The sequence below is a fragment of the Bison bison genome, unplaced genomic scaffold (assembly GCF_000754665.1).
Source record: "Bison bison bison isolate TAMUID 2011002044 unplaced genomic scaffold, Bison_UMD1.0 scf7180017864371, whole genome shotgun sequence".
Lineage (NCBI taxonomy): Eukaryota > Metazoa > Chordata > Mammalia > Artiodactyla > Bovidae > Bison > Bison bison.
The window spans coordinates 2,633,187-2,655,951 of NW_011494943.1; positions in this window are offsets into that span (position 1 = coordinate 2,633,187).

Here is a 22,765-nt window from a genome sequence, read left to right on the forward strand (position 1 = left end):
ACAGGCAGATCAGGATTTAAGAAGCTTAGTCTTAAACTCTTGGAAAATAACAGAATTATTCCAACTGGAAATTTTGTAAAAAAAAAAAAAAAAGACTTTCAAAAGTAGGACACTGCAGATCAGTGATACAGTACAAATGCAAAAGTTAATAGAGAGTGTAATTCATCAGACTCTAGGTGCACTTACTCACATGTCTAGAGGCATTCTATATGTGTTGGTAAACATCTTTATTGCCAGTGGTGCAAAAACGTTATATACTCTCAATCGTTTCAAATGATCTCTTCCAATTTAAGACCATTAAACCCCACTGAAATTCATGGGGCTATAGTATAAACAGAGATGTATAAACATGCATGCATTAAATGTCTTCAACAGCCACCAAAATGTTAAATCGATTTTATGAGAACTTGGTTTTCCAGCCACTGAGTGGCTGTAAATGTTAAATGTTTTTACAGGTTGTTGCTTCCCCAGCTGCTGAACGGCCTTAAATGTTATCACACACACACAGACACACACACACACACATGCACACACACATACGCATTCTCCCTTTTCCAGCTGTTAAGCCTCTCTGTACATTTTTATGAAGTTTTTCCTCATTCTTCCACTTGCTAAATCTATTTATATTTTACTCACAAAAGCAAGTGCAAAGTTGTCTTGGCATCACCCAGCTTTTATTTTTATTGTATTTTTTTTAACTACAAATAAAAATTCCATCCCCATTTCAGAGCCTTCCAGAAAGTAGGGTCTCGAGTTATAATGAATCCAAGATGAACATTACGCGTTCATCTCAGAATTTAGATACCACAAAAGCACTCTCGTTGCGGTACGCTCAGTGGAAACACTGTTCTTGTGGTATTTCCATTGGAAATATTGTACGTGTGGTATTTTTCAATGGAAAAACTATTACCGTGGCATGACTGAGCGCTGCAGGAAATGCTGGCTGAGGTCTTGTAGCAAGTGGCCAAGAGACAGACAGAGATGCTGAACAAGAGAGTTACATTAAGATACACCAGACGAGAGCCGAGGGTTAAAAAAAGGGACGGTGCGGATGATGTTTTATTTGAGAATCCAAAATGAAGTCCCTGTTCTATTATAAACGCGCAAAGAAGGAAACCCTTTCATGTGCAGCAGAAGCTTCATAAAAAATAACCCGAGATAAAAGTGGGGATTTGAAGTAGGATTTACACATGATAGTAGATGGAAAATAATGAACACAAAATAGACGTGCGAGATGCGGGTGAGCCGTGGGGATGGGGATGTGCTTAGAGGTGAATCTGGGTGTCTGTTCACAAGCCCCTGAAATAAGTGTGCAAAGAGGGGAGACAAAACAAGAGGCAGATACTCCAAGAAAAAGATCCAAGGGAGACTTTGCTGAAGAACGTTTCTCCAATCAGGTTTGAGGCTGGACTGCTGTGCTGAACTCAACCGGCTGAAATAATCGCCTGCTTCCCACGCTTGTCTGGGTCTGACGTGGGCTTGGGTGCTTCTCTTGGTGACCAGCGCTCCTCAGCAAGACTCTCTGCTTCTGTGGGGCAGAGGCCTCACCATCTCTCACTTACGCGGGGCCTTCTCTCACGTTTGTTTCCTGCCAGGGCCCCCCTCTTTCCTGGGAGACCTTGCACAGATCTCAGTTTCTCCTGGGCTTCGAGCCAAGGTCAACGTCCAGCTCATCGAATGAAGCCCTTCTGACTCCACCAGCCTCTGTGGATAAACCACTCTTTCAAACGTTAACTCGGTGGCATTTCTCTGCATGTCAGCATTTAACGGTGTTCTTATGATCCTCTGCCTTCCCAGAAATGTGGAGCCAGGCGCCAAAGTTGTTTTTTTGTTGTTGTTGTTTTAAAATCTGAAATATTCTGAAAGCATTTTTGTATTGGAGTAGAATTGCTTTACAATGTTGTGTTGGCTTCTGCTCTACGACCATACGAATCGGCCGTTTGCACACAGATATCCCCGCCCCCTTGAGCCTCCCTGCCACGCCCCGTCCCACCCTCAGCCCAGAGCCGGAGCTGAGCTCCCGGTGCTGTATGGCAGCTCCCCATTAGCTCTCTCTGTTACGCACGATAGCGCATGTAAGTCAATGAGGGGCTTCCCTGCTAGCTCAGCTGGTAAAGAACCCGCCTGCAGTGTGGGAGACCTGGGTTCGATCCCTGGGTTGGGAAGATCCCCTGGAGAAGGGAAAGGCCTGGAGAATTCCATGGACTGTATAGTCTATGGGGTCGCAGAGAGTTTTTGTTTCTTTGTGCCCTACGGTACCTAGCACGACACTAAGTGCCAAGTCAGGGCTTCTTAGTTGGCAGTTGCTTGACTGACAGAAGCCAAGCAAACAGGATCTGTCCTTTCTCTGAAGCCTCATGGGATGGTTATTTTAGCTGCTGTAACAGAGGAGCCCCCAGATTGCAGAGCCTCACGCGACAACAGCTGCTTTCTCATTCACATCCCATTTATTTCCGTGTGAGCCGTTCTGGTGGAGTGGCTCTTCTGTAAGCACTGACTTACATATAAATCGTGAGAGAGAAAACGTGCCTTTCAGCCTGAATCCCACACACACAAAAAGGGTGCACACAGTAAGTGCGATTTGGCCTGGATCCTAAGGCCATGGGGTGTAAATTCAGGAGCACAGACTTCGCTGTGGGACACAGATGTCTGTCATCTGTTTAGCAAAATAAATTTTTTTTTTTTTTAGTGTAGTGGTTAAGGGTACAAACTCTGGAGTGGGATTGCTAGGGTTTGAATCCTGGCTCCATCACTCGTTGTACAACCTGGGGAAGTTTATGTAACTCCTCTGTCCCTTATTTCTTCGATTATAAAGCAAGGATAAAAATAAATAGACCCTGCCGCACGGGTTTGGTGAGAAGACCCACGAATCGGCACGTGCCCAGAGCACTGCGTGCTTGTGTTACTATCCATCAGCCTTGCTCTGCTCATTCTCAGTGAGGCGGGGAGAATCCGCCTTTAGGATGGATCCGAGGAACAAAGTCAAGATGCTTGCAAGGACCTCCCTGGTGCTCCAGCGGTTCAGACTTTTCCTTCCAGGGCGTGGGTTTGATTCTTGGTCTGGGAGGTAAGATCACACGTGCCTCTCAGCCAAAAAGCCAGAACGTAAAACAGAAGCAATGTTGTAACAGGTTCAATAGAGACTTCAAAAAAAAAAAAAAAGGCCTACATGCAAAACGTCTAGGCAGTGGACTTCAGCTCAGAAACATTGCTTGCTTATTGATTCACCGACTCAACCAACAGACAGGGCTGTGGGGTACCTCTATGAGGACTGCCTTTTCCTCTGTGCAGGAGACCTTTACCTTTATGTAGAGGAACTGAACTCTACAGATTAGGATCTGAGGGGCAAAGTCAACACAGACCACACATTAACTGCTTTCAAATTCTGTACTGAGTTTATTTTGCTTTTCCTTTACGTGAATCTCCATGATCCCACAAAACAGTTCAAATTAAAGGGTGCGAATCAGTATACTGTGAATGAAAATATGTCTCCCATGTAATTAACATCCTTTTCAATATTTGTCTAAATGACATGATGACACTTAAAAAAAACATACCTGCTCTGAGTGAGCAGGTGCATTTACTGTGCCTTTTCCAGAATTATTTTTAGCATCATTCCTTACGTCCCACTTCATGTAAAACATATTTTTAGATGGCTTAAAATGATACATAAAACTAAGCTAAGAATAAAAATAAGAGCAGCCGATGGGAAAAATAAAAGTGGTGATATGAGAAAAACTCAGAGGTTCCATAGAGGTATCAAATCTGTACGGTAGGTCAAACTACCACAAGGCTAGCGAGGGATCACAGAAGTTGGCTCTGACCATCCTGTAGATTAAACCTAAAAGGGAAAAAGGATCTGTTCTGATACGTACAGGGCCCGTCAGGTAGGAACAAGCACGTCAAAAGAACGTTTTTAAATACTTTTATTCGTTTATTTGGAGAAGGCAATGGCACCCCACTCCAGTACTCTTGCCTGGAAAATCCCATGGATGGCGGATCGTGGTAGGCGGCAGTCCATGGGGTCGCTAAGAGTCGGACACGACTGAGTGACTTCACTTTCACTTTTCCCTTTCACGCATTGGAGAAGGAAATGGCAGCCCACTCCAGTGTTCTTGCCTGGAGAATCCCAGGGATGGGGGAGCCTGGTGGGCTTCCGTCTATGGGGTCGCACAGAGTCGGACACGACTGAAGCGACTTAGCAGCAGCTGCAGCAGTATTCATTTATTTATTGTTGGCTGGGCCGGCCTTCTATTGCTGCACAGCTTTTCCTGGCTGCAGTGAGCAGGGGCTGCTCTCTAGTTGGGGTGGGTGGGCTTCTCGTCGCGGTGGTGTCTCTTGCCGCAGAGCGCAGGCTTCAGTAGTCTCCTCATGTGGGCTCAGTATTTGCGGCTCCGGGCTCTAGAGCACAGCCTCGATAGTTGTGGTGTACGGGCTTAGTGGCCCCGCAGTATGTGGGATCTTCCCGGACCAGGGATTGAACCCGCATCTCCTGCATTGGCAGGCAGATTCTTTATCACTGGAGCACCAGGGAAGCCCTTCAAAAGAACACTTCTCGGCAGTCTTCTGAACACCTTATGGTTCTCTGAACTCAAGAACATTGTTTCTAAACTTCTTTGGTGTATGCACTTGCTTAACTTCTGTTTTATTATCTATATCCATCTATTAAAATGGGCTTCTCTGCTGGCTCAGACGGTCAAGCATCTGCCTGTAATGTGGAAAACCCGAGTTCAGTCCCTGGGTTGGGAAGATCCCGTGGAGACAGGAATGGCTACCCACTCCAGTATTCTTGCCTGGAGAATCCCACGGACAGAGGAGCCTGGCGGTTACAGTCCATGGGTGGCAAAGAGTAGGACATGACTGAGTGACTAAGCGCCCATGCACGCACATGTACTAAATCACAGGATCCCTGAAGACAGAGCCTTAGTGTGTCCACGCTTGTATAACACTGTACCTCACACAACACAGGACCTCCAGAAAATGTTTGCACAATGAATTAGTGAAACTTTAAGATGTATGTTTAAAGAAGGAAGCCTGTTTGAGTGGACTTCTCACTTTCAAAGAAACTGGCCAGAAAGGCAAGCTAACTGGTGAACTGTGTTGGAAAAGATGAAATTTAGAAGTGAATCTCCCTGTTTGCACAGAGATAATTGCCATGGTGACTTATTATCATTTTCATATGACGAGATAAGATTGGCCGTTACAAGATAATTGCTTTCTAAGAAGGGAGAAATTATTGAATCCAAATTCTTCATTCCAAAGATCAATCAACATCTAAATCTCAATAAGATAGTAATCTAACTTCACAGGGCAAATGCTGTTCATTTGTTTTAAAACCAATATTCATTAACAACAAGTTCCCTCTATATGCTCTTGCTAAGTCCCTTCAGTCATGTCCGACTCATTGCAACCTCATGGATAGTAGCCCACCAGGCTCCTCCATCCACGGGTTTCTCTAGGCAAGAATACTGGAGTGGGTTGCCATGCCCTCCTTCAGGGGATCTTCCCCATTATATGAAATGGTGAAATTTATGGCATGTTAATTCATCTTCATTAAAAAATAATGTGTTTTGAAAATTCATATATCCAAACACTCTTGTAAATTGTTCAACTTAACTGTTTTCGTATGTTTCAGAATCGTTTGTTCATGAGCCCTCCTTGTTTTCACACTTAGTTTGATCTAGTATCTGAGACCACATTTTCTGTCTTCTTCAGATTAGCAATCCTGCTTTTTGTAATCCTAGCTTTGACAGTGGTCTTTCTCCAGCTTTCCAGTTCCAATCTTGTTAATTCTAACATAGAAGACTAACTCCCCATCCTAGCAGCTGAGACACTGCCCCCTGATGCTTTTCCTTACCAGACTCCAAGGTTGGCTGGGCAGGGTAATGGTGAAGAGAGATTTGATTGGAATTAGGTAAACTGGGCACTTTGCACAAGTTATATGCTTAACAAAAATTTTTTTTATATTTATTTATTTGGCTCTGCTTAGTCTTAGTTGCAGCTCTTGGGGTCTTCAATCTTTGTTGTAGCTTGCAGGATCTTGAGTTGTAGCATGTGGGATCTAGTTCCCCAACCAGGGATGAAACCTCAACCTTCTGCCTTGGGAGGACGGAGTCTGAGCTACTGGACCACCAGGGAAGTCCCTGTATAAGTTATATGCTCCTAAGGCTTCACCTGGGCTTCCCAGGTGCTCGTGGTAAAGAACCCGCCTGCCGATGCAGGAGATGAAAGAGACCAAGGTTCAATCCCTGGGTGGGGAAGATCCCCTGGAGGAGGGCATGGCAACCCAGCCCAGCATTCTCGCCTGGAGAATCACATGGACAGAGGAGCCTGGCGGGTTATAGTTCATAGGATCCCAAAGAGTCAGACACGACTGAAGAGACTTAGCATCCAAGGCTTAACCTACAAGGAGGTGGGAGAAGGAGTGGACAAGGGAAGAGGGAAAAGACATGACCATGTGCGAGAATGGAGCAGAAGATGTAACTGATCACATCTGGGACAAAGACAGAGCAGCAGAAGCCCAGTTACACTTTAGTACCCACTGACACCACTTCTTGTCACTTAGTTTCTCAGAATTTCTACTGGAAGGTTATATATTATGATAAAGCGTTGCATGGTACCTGGCATAAACACCTCATAAATTACAAGGATGGTGCTAGGACTCTGGTATTTTGTTTTTGCTTCTTGGAGACTCTTGCTTCCAAGCTGGTTCATGAATCATCATCATTATCATCCATGAGAAGTGGGGACTAGCATCCTAGTTTTATAAATAAGACCACTGAACAACTAGCAGGATCCCGGGACTTGCTCAAGGTCACACAGTTAATGGCCTTTTTCTTGGGCTGTGGTTTTGTGCTGAGACAGAGCAAATCCTGCTAGATCTGGATAGAAGCTAGGAGCTCACAGAGGGTGATAAAATCTAAGAGAAGCAAAAAGGAGATGAGAATTAAGAAGTAGAAGTGGAGGCAAGGTGGGTGCCAGGAAAATCGAGGTCAACTGAGGACTCTGAAGAAATAAGGTGGATCTGGACGGGACCAAGACCTATCTTTAGCGATTTGAATTGGCAGGGCTGAGCCTACAAATCAGCCCAGCAAGAAGAAAGAAGGGCAGGGCGCCTTCGATGGTGCCAATGCCTTGGAGCTTGGATGGGAAAAGCTGAGACGCTCTGGGCGCCTAAGCAACTGGAAGAAGGGGCCAAGTAGGGCAAATCTAGCAGCAAAAGTATTTGTGGAAATATGTTTTTTACCTATTGGCATGGTGAATTGTCTGGTAGCTTCATCAGGGGGCACAAAGACATAGAAAGACCACTTGAAGTCAAGCTCATTTGCAGGGTGAGGGCTCTTTAAATACTGGTAAACTCACTGTCAAGGAAGGACAGTAGCTTGTAGGGAATGGTCATCAACCTTGATGACCCCCAAACAGCCAGCAGCTACTTTGTCCTAAAACCAATCTTCCTTTCTCCTAAATCCCAATATCACAAAGTCCTCTGAGAGGTGTCAGTTATTATATACTATTGAACAACCACAATTATATAATATTACAGATCATCTTTTTATGTATTTATGATATCCCCTCTTTGTTGTCGTTCAGTTGCTAAGTCGCGTACCGACTCTTTGCAAACCCATGAACTGTAGCCCTCCAGGCTCCTCTGTCCTTCACTATCTCCCAGAGTTTTGCACAAACTCATGCCCATTGAATCGGTGATACTATCTGACCATCTCATCCTCTACTACCCTCTTCTCCTTTTGTCTTCAATCCTTCCCAGCATCAGGGTCTTTTCTAACTAGTTGGCTCTTTGCATCAGGTGGCCAAAGCATTGGAGCTTCAGCATCAGTCCTTCCAAAGAATATTCAGGACTGACTTCCTTTAGGATGGACTGGTTTGATCTCCTTGCTCCCAGGGACTCTCAAGAGTTTTCTCCAACACCACACTGTGAAAGCTCTCTCCCCTACTAGATTATAAATTCTTGCCAAGATAGGTGTGGATATTAATTTTTTTTTCCTATGGACATTGCTTGTCCACTGGACCCATTTATCAAATCTTGATTGATCGACCTCTTGCATCAAGCATAGAAGTGATTTGCACAGATGGGCCCTGTTTGAGCCCACGTGGCCAGCGCAGATGGATAGATACTGTGAGGCAGATACTGATATCGGAATTACAGCTCAGGATGCTGATCGAGGTGTCCTCTTGGGATCAACACTCGAGGAGAAAGAAGCAGGAAGCAGATGAGGCAGAGGAAGGTGCTGAGCTGCAGTGGGCCTGACAGTGGCCCAGGGGGACCGCAGAGCTAGAATGATGCTTTGGGCTTGTCTCAGACTGGGTTGATGCAGACAGGACCTTACTTCTCCACTGGTCAGCTGCTGGACATGGGAAAGGGTGGGCCGTGGGGGAGGCAGCTATTTGAAGGGGCTGACTTCTCAGGGACTGAAGAGCAGCCGTTCTTCAGTGAAGGAGGTCTGTGCGCTGCAGGCCCTGTGCTGGGGAACTCCAGACAAACGGAAGTGCTCCCTTTAAAGGTAGGGGTTATTTATTTCCTCTGCTATGCAGTACATCTCTGAGGCCACAGACAAGGGTTTCAGTGTCCGCTGATATGTTCATCATTTCCTGGTTTAGCTCAGTTAAATTACATTTGTTATGGCAGTTTTAGAATTTGCTGTCAGCACCTAGAAAAGAAACATGTTTTTGAAAACTCAAACACTGCCTTTGCCACTATGTCAGGACTGTTTTGGGCTTCCTTGGTGCCTCAGTGGTAAAGAATCCGCCTGCCAACGCAGAAGACATGGGTTCGATCCCTGGATCGAGAAGCTCCCCTGGAGAAGGAGATGGAAACCCACTCCAGTATTCTTGCCTGGAGAATCCCACGGACAGAGGAGCCTGGTGGGCTGCAGTCCACGGAGCCACAAAAGATTTGGACACAACTAAGTGACTAAGCGACTCAGGACACTTCCAGACTAAGTCCTCAAGATGCTATGTGGTCTAAGGAAACGCGGACTGAGATGGGACTTAAACTCAGTTGCAATTGTTTCCTTTTTCTAAGATAACTTCAACTATCAGTACATTCTGAATTGAAAACCCAAGTTTGGAACGGACAAGTGCACACTGCTGTATTTAACGTGGATAGGGAACAAGGACCTACTTATAGCACAGGGAACTCTGCTTCATATACTCTAACAACCTAAATGGGAACAGAGTGTGAAAAAGGAAGAGACACACTATGTGTATCGCTGAAGTACTTTGCTGACACCGGAAACTAACACACCATCCTTAATCAGCTCAGCTATGCTCTAATGCAAAATAAAAGGTTGAAAAAAAGATGCTGCGGTAACTAACAGCACTGTAAAGCGAGTATACTCCAATTTTAAAAGCGTTTAAAGAAAGAGCGGGGAGACGGAGAGACACAGTCTGGTGGCACGCTTTGATCGCTTCTTCAGAGGAATCCCCTTCCCTTACAGATGCGCTAAAGTGAGAGCGCCAAGCTGGGAAGTGAGCCGGATCCCAGGCGGCGCTGGGCGTAAAGAGCTGCCAGTGCAGGAGACGCGGGAGACGCGGGTTCCATCCCTGGGTCGGGACGATCCCCTGGAGGAGGCAGGGCAGCCCACTCCAGTGTTCTCGCCTGGAGAATCCCACGGACAGAGGAGCCTGGCGGGCTATAGTCCATGGGATCGCAAAAGAGTTAGACATGAATGAAGCGCCTTAACGCACACACACACCCCGACGCGCGCGCACACACGCACACACACACACCCACGCGTGCGCACGCACACACACACAGAATGGCTCGGACAGAAAAAGTTAGTGAAAGAAGAGCACGTGTCCCTGGTGAGTGCTTCTCTGCGAACAGGTACCAGGGAAACGGCAGGGCTTCGAGCTCAAGGAGCAAACAGCAGGGCCAGAGCGTCTCCCCGGCCTGCGGCCTGCGCGGAGAGACAGGCAGATTGCACACCTGCTCTTACCTCGGGGCCTCTGCCAGGCCCGGCGGCCGCTGCAGGCTCTCAGCTCCTGGCCGCTGCTCCCAGCTCCACCCGTCCTCCGGGAAGGAGCCCCTCCCAAGGCAAGTTCAACTGGGTTCCTTGGCAGCCGAAGTGTACACGGACCCCGCAGGGAGTGGTGGAGAAAAGTGAGTTTGACATGCTTGGAAATATTTAGATCTGGGATGTAAACTGCAAGGAAAATGTTTACTGTTTGTTTTCATACCACAGAGATCTGGATCCAGAGAATCTTCAGCGAAGCCTGAACGGCTCCTGCCAAGACACCGATTTAACAATCTGGTCAGTGACACAGGGCATCCTGTTTGAGGAGTCTGAGTTTAAAGAGCGTGTTTCCAGGGTCCTGACGTGTCTGTCCTGTTGCTTTACAGGACTGTTTTCTTTAATTTGTGAATCTGGGATTTGGTATCTGCGTTTGGACAGAATCAAAATGCTTTGCTTTGATAGAAAGCAAGCGAGCAAGCGCATCCTATGAGGCTGGAGAGCCTGCTCACCAAGCCCAGGAAACGCAGAGGTACCTGACTCTTCTGAAGCCAGCTCTTGTGTGTTCATGGCCCGTGGTGAAAGTCGCTGTGCGTGTAGCGGCCTGGAGTTCACACACTGCAGAGTGCTACAGAGCCTGCTAATCTTAACACTTGCTCAGTAGGTTTTAACCAGGACTTAGGATAAAAGAGGGCTTCCCAGGTGGCGCTAGTGGTAAAGAACCTACCTGCCAATGCATGAGATGCAAGAGAGGTGGGTTCAAGCCCTGGGTGGGGAAGATCCCCTGGAGGAGGGCCTGGCAACCCACTCCAGTGTTTTTGCCTGGAGAATCCCATGGACAGAGGAGCCTGATGGGCTACAGTCCACGGGGTCGCAAAGAGTCAGACACGACTGAAGTGACTTAGCTCACTATCATAAAAGAGAAGACTTTGTAGACATGATTGGAAAGCTTGCCTGATCTGAGGTTTGTCTTCCATGGAGAGATTTCATCTTGCAGGACCCAACCTGACTTCGCTAGCGTTTTCGGGTCACGTTAGCTGACAGCAGAATGGGAAAGTTGCTTGTAAAGGGTGCTTTTAGAAAAGTCTCAGTTACGTGCACAGCGTATGTGAGGACCTACTGGGAGGAGAAATGTGCCGGAAATCAGGCTGCCATCCCAATGTTCCCTACATGAGTCTGTAAGAGATCAACTGGGCCACCTTCCTGCCTTCAGATAACATACCAGGCAGAGGCAATTGTAACCACTTTCTCCTCTGTGATCTCTGAGTTTCCTGTCCCACCATCTAATTACTTCCCTGCTTTGGTAATTTCTCTCTCAATCAAGCCCCTTTGGCTGCAGGGCCAAGCCAACTCCTCTTGTCTAATTGACATGGAGAGCAAGCAGCTGCTTCGCAATTGCTGGTCACAGTTGTATTTCGATTCCCTCTTGACAGCTGTGAAAGAGAGTCCCTGTTCAGAATCTTTTAACAGTCAACTAAAAGCCGAGGGCCTATCTTCCTCTCTGTGGTGGATAGAGACTCATTTTCTGCTTCCTTTTCAGGACACTTAATGGCAACCCACTCCAGTATCCTTGCCTGGAAAACCTCATGGACAGAAGAGCCTGGTGGGCTGCAGTCCCTGGGGTCGTGAAGAATTGGACGTGACTGGGCGACTAACACCTACTTACTTACCCTTTCTGTGGGCTTCCCCAGTGGCTCAAATGGTAAAGAAACTGTCGGCAATGTGGGAGACCCAGGTTCAATCCCCGGGTCAGGAAGATCCCCTGGAGAAGGAAATGGCAACCCACTCCAGTATTCTTGCCTGGAGAATCCCATGGACAGAGGAGCCTGGTAGGGCTACAGTCCATGGGGTCGCAAAGAGTCAGATAAGACTTGGCAACTAATCCCTTCACGTTCACCCTTTGTGCGTTCCCTTTGACTATCCTCACTGTACCTGTAGTTCCAGCTAAATCTGCTGTCTGCTGATGAAGCTTCAAATATTTAAGATCCTCTGGTCCAAGAAAGTTTTTACACTTCTTACCTCTCGACAATGAAGTGAAGAAAACCATTTAATACCCAAGCAGTTATTCTGACATAGCCCACTTTTTTCCACATTTCTTCTTAGTTGCAAATTAGTCATAAGAACATCTACAATGGGAAAAATTCAAGCACGTCAAGGAATTACATTTATTAATGAACTAATTTGCATGAAAATGAAAATATAAATGCATTTGATTTTATCAGCTTAGAACACAGGGATAGGAAAGGTGAATTATTCTAAATCTAGTTCCTTTTATTTTGGGGAAAGAAAACCAAGCTAGACAGGTAAAACAATTTTTTGAGTCAGATAGCTAGTCTCTAGTGTAGCTCAGACTGAGCCATAAGTGAACATCGTTTTTGCTCACCTTCTATTGACCAGCTAAGTCCTAGGCATGCATGCTAAGTCACTTCAGTCGTGTCCAATTCCTTGCAAACCTATGGACTGTAGGCCACCGAACTCCTCTGTCCATGGGATTCTCCAGGCAAGAATACTGGAGTGGGTTGCCTTGCCCTCCTCCAGGGAATCTTCCTGACCCAGGGATCAAACCTGTGTCTTCTGCATTTCAGATGGATTCTTTACCAGTGAGCCACCAGGGAAGCCCAGTTAAGTCCTATAGTGGTTTAGTCGCTAAGTCGTGTTCGACTCTTTGGGACCCCATGGACTGTAGCCCACCAAGCTCCCCATGGGATTTCCCAGGCAAGAATACTGGAGAGGGTTGCCATTTCCTTCTTCAGGGGATCTTCCCAGGGATTGAACCCAGGTCTCTTGCACTGCAGGCAGATTCTTTACCGATTGAGCTGTATTTACACCTCATTGCCAAGGGTGACAGGACGTGTGTTCTGGTTTGTTTCCAGTGGGAAAAGACGTGGGATCTGGTACGTGGGTGCCGTCTCCATCACCAGAGGGCGCAGAAGTGAGTATATTGTTCACCAAAAGCCAGCTGCGCTTGGTTACGCAGTGTTGCTTAGGGGCAACCATTACTGACAGTTATTGAATATTTAGCAGCAAAAGCCCTGTTAATAGAATAATATTCATATCCAGTGACTTTAAAATCTCAAGGTGTTCAAAGCATCATAGATCAGAAATCATTTATTTGCCCAAACATATTATTGATATATTATTATATATATTATTGATACAGGCTTCCCTTGTGGCTCAGATGATGAAGAATCTGCTTGCAATGTAGGAGACCTGGGTTCAATCCCTGGGTTGGGAAGATCCCCTGGAGAAGGGAAAGCCTACCCACTCCAGTATTCTTGAGGGCAGGAGGAGAAGGGGGTGATAGTTGGATGAGATGGTTGGATGGCATCATGACTCAATGGACGTGAGTTTGAGCAAACTCCAGGAGATGATGAAGGACAGGAAAGCCTGACGTGTTGCAGTCCATGGGGTCACAAAGAGTCGGACACAACTCAGCAACTGAACAACAACAATTGTACTTTTGATGATATTTGGTAATCAGACATTGTATTAAGTGCTAGACAAATGGAGATCAATAAGATACATTCTCATCCTTGAAAAGCTCTCAGTATTTAAAGGAGGCAGACATGTACACATGTAACAGAAATACAACCCTTTTTTCTATAATAAAATTATGTATATTTGGGGTTAACATATACACACTACTATATATCAAATAGATAAGCAGCAAGGACCTATTGTAAAGCTCAGGACTGTTGTTTTTTTAGTTGCTAACTCATGTTCCTGATGCTGGGAAAGATTGAGGGAAGGAAGAGAAGGGGGCAATAGAGGATGAGATGGTTGGATGGCATCATCGACTCAATGGACATGAGTTTGAGCAAGTTCCAGGAGATACTGGAGGACAGGGAAGCCTGGTGTGCTGCAGTCCATGGGGCCACAAAGAGTTGGACATGACTTAGTAACTGAGTAACAACAAAGTTGTGTCCGACTCTTTTATGACCCCATGGACTATGATCCTCCAGGCTCCTCTGTCCATGTAATTTCCCAGGCAAGAATACTAGAGTGGGTTGCATTTCCTTCTCTAGGGGGTCTTCCCGACTGAGGGATCAAACCTGTGTCTCCTGCATTGGCAGGGGCTTCTTTATCATGGGGCCACCAAGGAAGCCCATGGAGCTCAGGGAGCTATATTCAATACCTTGAAAAAACCTGTAATGGAAAAGAACCTATCTATATATCTTTCTGTCTGTCAACTGTCTATACCTGAATCCCTTTTCTGTACACCTGAAACCAATACAGCTTTGTAAATTAACTACACTTCAATAGAAACTTCAATAGAAAATGGCTTAAAAAAGTACATGTGTGCCATGTGTTCTAAGTGGCTTCAGTCGTGTCTGACTCTGTGACCCCGTGGACTCTAGCCCGCCAGGCTCCTCCGTCCATGGGATTCTCCAGGCAAGGATATTGGAGTGGGTTTGCCATTCCCTTCTCCAGGGGATCTTCCTGACCCAGGGATCTAAATGGGTCTCCTGACTCTCCTGCATTGGCAGGCAGATTCTTTACCACTGGCGCCACCTGAGAAGCCCATATACATATGTAAAGATAACCTAGATAGACTACAAAGAGACAAAGACAAAAATGAAGAATTAATATCTAGAATCTTTTTCAATATTGGAATCCATTGCTAATGCTAAGTCACTTCAGTCGTGTCCGACTCTGTGTGACCCCATAGATGGCAGCCTACCAGGCTCCGCTGTCCCTGGGATTCTCCAGGCAAGAATCCTGGAGTGGGTTGCCATTTCCTTCTCCAATGCATGAAAGAGAAAAGTGAAAGTGAAGTCGCTCAGTCGTGTCTGACTCTTAGCGACCCCATTAACTGCAGCCTACCAGGCTCCTCTGTCCATGGATTTTCCAGGCAAGAGTACTGGAGTGGGGTGCCATTGCCTTCTCGGATTGGAATCCATTATAGGGCTATTAAAATTCAAAAAATTTCTTTTGATGAACTCTTGGCTCATCAATATTACTTATTTATATTATTTTATTTATTATTTATATCATTTATAAATAAATTTTTGTAATACCCACTCCAAGTTCCTCTGTCAAGTTCCTCTGTCCATGGGATTCTCCAGGCAAGAATACTGGAGTGGGTTGCCATTTCTATAGGGGCAGCAAAAAGGGAACTATTATGTTCTGGTCTGATAAGAGAAGTAAACAGGGATGGTGAGGGGAAAGTCAGCAGTAATTAACGATGCCTGTAATATCTCATTAAATAAGAAAGTTTACGAGTAAAGGGTTGTCAAAATGCAAAACACACCAAACTGAAGTAAAAACAAAAACTGTTTTAAAAGGTCAGTGGTTTCTCTAGTTCAACATCTTAGGAAAGAGGTCTTGAAATCTAGAATAATGTTCAAACTAAGAAAATCAGCAAAGCGCCCCCCCTCCCTTCGTGGTTGCCCTTTGGATGGAACCAGTTAATAGTCACACTCATGTTGCTGAGGCGCTTCCAGCAGGGCCCCTGGGCCACCTCCCGCGATGCTAGGCCCCCGATGGGCCTGACGAAGGCAGACTTTCATTAGAGCCTCTCACCACCAGTGGCTGGAACCCATCCACTCCATGCGAATAGACAACCACAAATATTCCGTTCTGTATATCAGTCCCAGAAGGAGAAGCATGGAATGCACACAGTACGCTTTGAACCTCATAATTGTTCCTTGTAATAATAAATTTTTACATTTGAACCTGTGAGTTATCAAGGAAAAAGAAACAAAAAGCCACTTTGGTTAAAGGATCGACTTAAAATAACAGGAATTATGGAGATGGAAAAATACCACTTTTCTTTGTTGGCCCAAGGATTTATGTTTGGGGAAAAAATGATTCAGAGGTGATGGCCTTTCTTGGACAGCGACAGACTGGAGAACGGTTTGCATCCCTGACGGGGGCTGGTGTGTCCGCTCTGGTGGGGAGGGGCGGGGCAGAGGCGAGGAGAGAGCTCAGACAGCTCGGTGTTTACAAAGGGAGAAATTCTGGATTCCTTTCGTAAGGAAAATTTGTTATGAAATTCTCCTCAGCCTTTACTAGAGAGTGAGAACATTTGTTGTGCTTTAAACTGGAATACCAATATTGCTGAAAGTGATATATCCATACAAACAACAGGTTTTTCCAGCCAACTTGTTATACTCAAGGCACGCTTATCAGATTCTGAGCCTTATACAAATGAACTCCAGATGGGAGAAACAGTCAAACATTTACACGTTAGAAATTCCATGACAAAAGAATAAAGAAAAGATAGACATTTTTCCCCTGAAATTTCCAAAGAGGAGAATTGAAAAAGTTTCAATACATTTTTCAAATTTCATACATAAAAAGTTACTTTATATTGAAAGACAAACTGCTGAGTACTGAAAGGGAATTCGTCTCTTGTTAATGCCACATGCAAATTCATAACAAAATAATTAATAGATGTACTATCCAATGTTGTAGCTAATTTATATGAGCAAATATAGATAACAGACATGCAAATGAAAAATATTTACTTATGTTGATGATTAAAAATTGTCATTAAGTTAAGGTCATATTTCACCTGTTAAATTACAGTAAACATCAAAAGGGGATTTTTAAAGCTAGCAAAGGCATCAACTTTCCTTCATCACTGATGATACTTGTAAATTGGTAAAAATGTTTTGGGATGCAACGTCAACTTCCACATACTTGTGGATTGAATGAGCTATGTTCAGAGATGTGAAACGGTAGAAAAATTATATTTTTTTCTTCCACAATAGCCCGTTGAAGTCTTGTGTTGAATCTACCTTTTTTGCTTTTGGACAAAAACCTCTGGTAAATTCATTTTTGAGTATACAGAAGTCCAGTTTGAGCTTAAGAAACAAACACAGCACCAACCCTTCGTTGTGTGATCCTGCTTCAAGCTTCTTCTCTGGACACCTGCCTTAGGACTTGGAAGCCTACGGAAGGTGGACACTCTGTCATTCTCCACCTTATTCTTCCGTTCCTCCTTCCTTACTGTGCTGCCTTGGCCCCTCCTTGGTGATAAGGAGTCAGAGAAGAGAAATCAGGTCTTAAGAGTTATCAGCTGATGCACTGGTCCAGTGACCCACACCGGAGGCAGGTAGTTAAAGGCTGGTCTTTCTGTCTCGGTGTTTACGGACTCTTCAAAGACCGCCCGTGATAGCACCCACTGACTTGGGCAGTGGCCCACCCGGGTGGCCGTGTGTGATGTCCGTCTGAACCCCTGCTTCTCTGGAGGTCTTCTTACCACCTCTTACTCTTGCAGGCAAGCCACAGGACGGTCCTCTGCAGGTGGCTCCTGCCTCCTGCTCTCTGCAGGGTCCATCCTGACGCACTTTCCTTTTCTGTGTTGAGCCCGCTGGATTTCTTCCATCCACCCTCTTGCCTTTAAATGTTTCAGGCGAGGGTCAGCTTCTTTGTTTTCCAAATTCCTCACATATCCACATTTTCTCGCTTGACCTGAGTTTGGGTGGTAAAGCAGGGTGGAGGGGAAAAAAACTGTGGGACTTTCTGACGATTGTTCTAAAACCTTACTTGACCATCTTCCCGGTGCCGTCTTAGCTTTTGTTACATACAAGAAGGTAGGCGATAGGCTGAGAGGAGCTGAATCTGGTTTTGGCTACCTCCTTCACAGCTCACATGTAAATGACCAAGGGTCTCTCTTTCTAAAAAGAGAATCATACACGCCGTTGTTTTCATGAGACTTACATTAGCTGAGACAGAGACGGTGTTAGCAGGTACGCACTCAGAAAGCCCTCTTCAAATCTTGAGAAGGACACACAAAAATGGAAGTAGGACGAGGTTAAAAGGATGATATTTCTTTCACCTCGTTTGCAGTCTTCCTTTAACAATGCTCTATTACTTCCACAATTAAAAACAGACTCAAGGAAGCCGAGCGGCAGAAGACCAATATATCGGTGATGCTGGCCCACGAACTCTAAGGACAGCTCCTGAAGAGGAGGGGGCGCCAGACGGAGGCTTCCACGTGATTCCTGGACAAATCTGTTTCCCCACAGATGGTAGTGTTAAATCGTCTAAAAGAGACTCTGCACACCCCAGCTATAGGTGCCCCCTAGCGCTCTGCATCCCTGGGTGGCGCTCCCTTGGACTTCAGATGTAAGCTGTCTGATCCCTTGGACTTCAGATGTAAGCTGTCTGATACATGTTCACGCAGCTTTCTCCCGAGCCCACTAATGTCTAATGATACGATCTCAATAAAATACTTAAGAAATAAACCAAAGCTAATGTCCTTTGATGAAAGAGGGAAAATTACAACGTCCCAGAGTGTGTTTAATGCAAACAAGGGAAGACGTCTTGGCAAACCTTTCAGTGGATTTTATCTCCGTTTACCATGTGTCCTCATTATCTGAACTGTAATCTGCATATACGTTGGATATGAAAGTAAACCGCTTTTGAAGGTTTGCGAATAAACTCTTCCTAAAGCTTGATCACTCTTTTATTAACTGATATTTACACTAATAAAAACATTACGTGCTTCAATTCAAACCAAAAAGAGAGCTAACAATAGCACTTAAAATGGATGAAAAGGTCAAAACTCTTAAAGGTTATAGCTAGTCGACTTGCTCAATCAATAGTGTTGAAAATCTAAATTCTCGTGTTTGAGGGGAAGTTTAGATCTTTACAACTACATGTCTTGCTTCATGGTTACATAGGGATAATTGATTAAAAATAACCCCCCAAGTAAAAGCATATCAGGTATATCAATTTAAGAATTATCATCTTTTGGGACTTCCTGGCAGTCCGGTAGTTAAGGTTTCACGTGCTTTGGGGCCAAAAAACCAAAACATAAAATAGAAGCAATATTACAACAAGTTCAATAAAGATAAAAAATGGTCCACATCAAAAACTCTTTGAAAAAAAAGAATTATCTTCCTTTGATCTTTTAGTACTTAAAGAAAAGAGGGTAAAGTTTGTGGTCAATTATTTTTTAAAGGAACGTGGAATTGGGCATAACGGCTCATTGACATTTGGGTCCTGTGCTGTAATCAATCAACTTTGGCTAGAAAACAACAATGGGAACTCAGTGGCACATAGGCACAAATATTTATTTCCCATTTGTGTGTCTATGTGGCAGCAGGGTGTCGGGTGGGGATTCTTTGGGTAGCTTGGATCAGCTGGACTTGGGCTCTGGACACAGTCAGGTCAGTTTTGCTGTGTGTTCATCTTCAAGGGCCAGGAGACAAGACGGGGAGAGTGCTCAACAAAGGGGATGGATGATCCCAAAGAGGATGAGAAAAAACAAACCATGCCTCTCAAGGGTCAGACCTGTAACGTGCATACTATCCTTTCCACTCATTATTATAAGTTACGCATTTGTGTGTTGGAGAAATATACCCCTCCCACAGAAATTTGTCAAGAATGGAGTGACTGTTCCTGAATAGCAATCTAATGTCACACAAGCAACACATGTATTCTACTTCCTGTTCCTACAACGATGTCATAAACACGTCAATCTAATCACTAAATTCTCTCATTATTTTTTCCACTTTACTATTTCTCCCACCTCTCCAATTTCTCCATCCCTTGTTATGGGTATAACATCCCTCCCCTAAATTATTACAAGGGATTCCTTCCCTGTATTTCACACACCTTATCTGTACCTCTGATAACACTGTCATTGTTCACCTTTTAACATAAAATTTGGTCATATTGTTGTTGTTCAGTCACTAAGTTGTGTCCCACCCTGAGACCCCAGGGACTGCAGCACGCCAGGCTTCCCTGTCCTTCCCCATTTCCCAGAGTTTGCTCAAACTCACATCCATTGAGTCGGTGATGCCATCCAACCATTTCATCCTCTGCCACCCACTTCTCCTCCTGCACTCAATCTTTCCCAGTGCCAGGGTCTTTTCCAATGAGTCAGCTCTTCGAATTAGGTGGCTAAAGTATTGGAGCTTCAGCATCAGTCCTTCCGATGAAGATTCAGGGTTGATTTCCTTTAGGATGGACTGGTTGGATCTCCTTTCAGTCCAAGGGACTCTCAAGAGTCTTCTCCAGCACCAGCGTTTGAGAGCATCAGTGCTTCGGTGCTCAGCCTTTTTGATTCTCACATCTGTACATGACTACTGTAGTATTACTCCTCCCCTTATAATTCAATGAACCCTCCATCATGACAGGTGGGCAGGTTTTTTTAACATGGAATGAATGACTCTGTCCCTCTAATTTGTTCCTCTCCCCTCACCCCTTTCCTAAACGACTGACAGTTATTGCCATGCCTTTTGTTGCTGACAAAATTTTGATGACACTTGGAAGAGTCTCCCATGGGCAAGTTTAATAATCAGAAGGACAGACAAAAGAGGTTAACAAGTCTGGCAAGAAATCTGGATTTGCACCTCCAAAGCCCACACAGAGTATTTTCACTCCCGATCCTCTGATCCCAGATTGAGTCTCCGGGTTTGGGTACCCTGTATGCCTGTATCAGCTTCTGGGGCCTTTTTAATCAGCCTGCAATAGCATAGGATCATATCAGTAGCTTCCCTGGGTCAGATTCAGTGGGCCTGCTGGCCCCTTCATGCTTAAAAAAAGATGGTTTAGAGTCAGGGGTGTTTCTGTGACAACTTTGCTCATTAATCAACGCCTGTGAAGAACAATGAAAGCCATTTGGGAGGTTTGACCTCCTGTTTTATTCCTTCCTACAGTGTGAATTTCTGCCAGGAGTGATTAGATTTCTTCTTGTTCTCCCAACCAAGATGCGGGAGAGTGATGAATCTACTTGAAGAAAAGGACCCCATGGAGACCTGGGAGAGTGGGAAGAAAGCATGTGATATGGACAAACAAAGGCAAGTCTAATATTTTATTTTACTCTGGAAACATGCGCAAGTAAGGGCGTTATGACCCTTTAGCTATGTTTCTATTCTTTATTTTTAAAATTATTTTATTATTCTTATTGTTATTGCATTTATTTTTATTTTTTGGCCATTACTGCCTAGCATGTAGGATCTTAGGTCCCCAACCAAGGATAGAACTCAAGCCCTTGCATTAGGAATGCAGAATCTTAACCCCTGAACCATCAGGGAAGTCCTAGCTATGTATTTTATTTTAAAGAAAGTGAAAGTGAATATGTTAGTTGCTCAGTCGTGTCTAACTCTGCAACTCCATGGACTACAGCTGCCAGGCTCCTCCACCCATGGAATTCTCCAGGCAAGAATACTGGAGTGGGTTGCCCTTCCCTTCTCCAAGCACTCTTCCTGACCCAGGCATCAAACCCAGGTCTCCTGCATTGCAGGCAGATTCTTTAGCATCTGAGCCACCAGGGAAGTCCAGATACATTTTTAGATAGCCTATATTCCCTGGCAGGTCAAAGTATAGCCTATGAATTTGATCTGATGAAAGTGAAGGAAAGTAAGTCGTTAGAAAAGAGTCAGAGAAAGAGGAGGGCTTGGTAACCTCTGGGATGACTGCCCAGAACTCCACAGTCATCTCCTTTTCTATGAAACCCCATGAGTAACCTTCATCCTTGGCAACTAAAGCTAAACTGGAAACGGTTGCAAACTCTGGTGATTCCCCTGGATGTAGGGGAAGGGGTCCTTTGGCTTCCCGTCCACCCGATGCCCTGTGAGGTGTGACAAGCAATGACATCGGTGGCATGTGTGGGCAGAGGAGACCGAGAGACAGTTTCAAAGATAGGGACTTCCATCGTGCGCTTGGAGGAACATTTCTTATTGCTGTTTATTCCTCATGGAGAGAATCAAAGAGGAAGATTTGTTTTTCTCCTTGCAGCAAAAGTGCCTTTAATTCTGTGAAGCATATGGATGAGATGCTTCCCTGGTGGCTTGGTGGTAAAGAATCCACCTGCTGACGCAGGAGACATGGGTCTGATCTCTGATCCGGGAAGACCCCGCACGCTGCTGTGGGGCAACCAAGCCCTTGCCACAACCACGGAGCCCGTGCGTTAGAGCCGGGGGGCCACAACTGCTGAGCACACACACTCCAGAGCCCGTGTCCCGCAACCAGAGAAGCAAATGTGAGGAGAAACCCAGGCACCTCAATGAAGCGCAGGCGCTGTGCACAGCGGCTGGAGAAAACCCAGCAGAGCAAGAAAAGAAAAAAAGCACAGCCCAAAACAAATAAATAAAACTTGCACAAAAGAATATGCATGAGAAGGGAAATACTTTACTGCTTGGACATTGGTTCTTGTCAGGGTGATAGAGTGTAGATACCATTGCCAAATAACCTTGCTAAAGTACCAGTCGTTCATACTGACATTAGGCTTTCTGATGGGCCATCAACTTGTATGACCTCAGAAATAAGGTCACAAAACGTGCCAAACTTGGTGGAGAAAAACTTGGGTCTTGAAATTTAAGAGCAGTTTTTATTCCCTCTGGTCGTCTCTCTGAAACTCTGTGAGCAGGACTTACCTAGTTTGATTCTTCATTACTTGGAAGTGCTGAATCGTTTTTCTTGGAAGTGACCAGATGGAAAAAATTAAAAATGTTTTAGAAGAGCTATTAATGCTGGGTAGATTTTTTTCTAGCTTTTTTATTTTTATTTAGATTTTGACCAGGCACATTTATGAGATTAATATTTGCTTATCCAATGTGATAAAATTTGCTTTGGTTGGAATTTTAAGCCATAGAAAAATGCATTGATAGGCTAGATTCTGCTTCAGATGGTCATCTTTGCCTCTTTTGAGCATTCAGAAGACAACAAAATGAAAATTTTTCACTATAGTTTTGCTTCAAATGGCACAAATTATTGTGTTTAAAAATGTGAACACAGGGAAGCAATGGTTTGTCTCCAGAATCCTTTCATAGAGGACATTTAGTCCCATTTCTTTTGCCCTAATGGATGTTCCATGGTAAAGAACAAGACCAAGA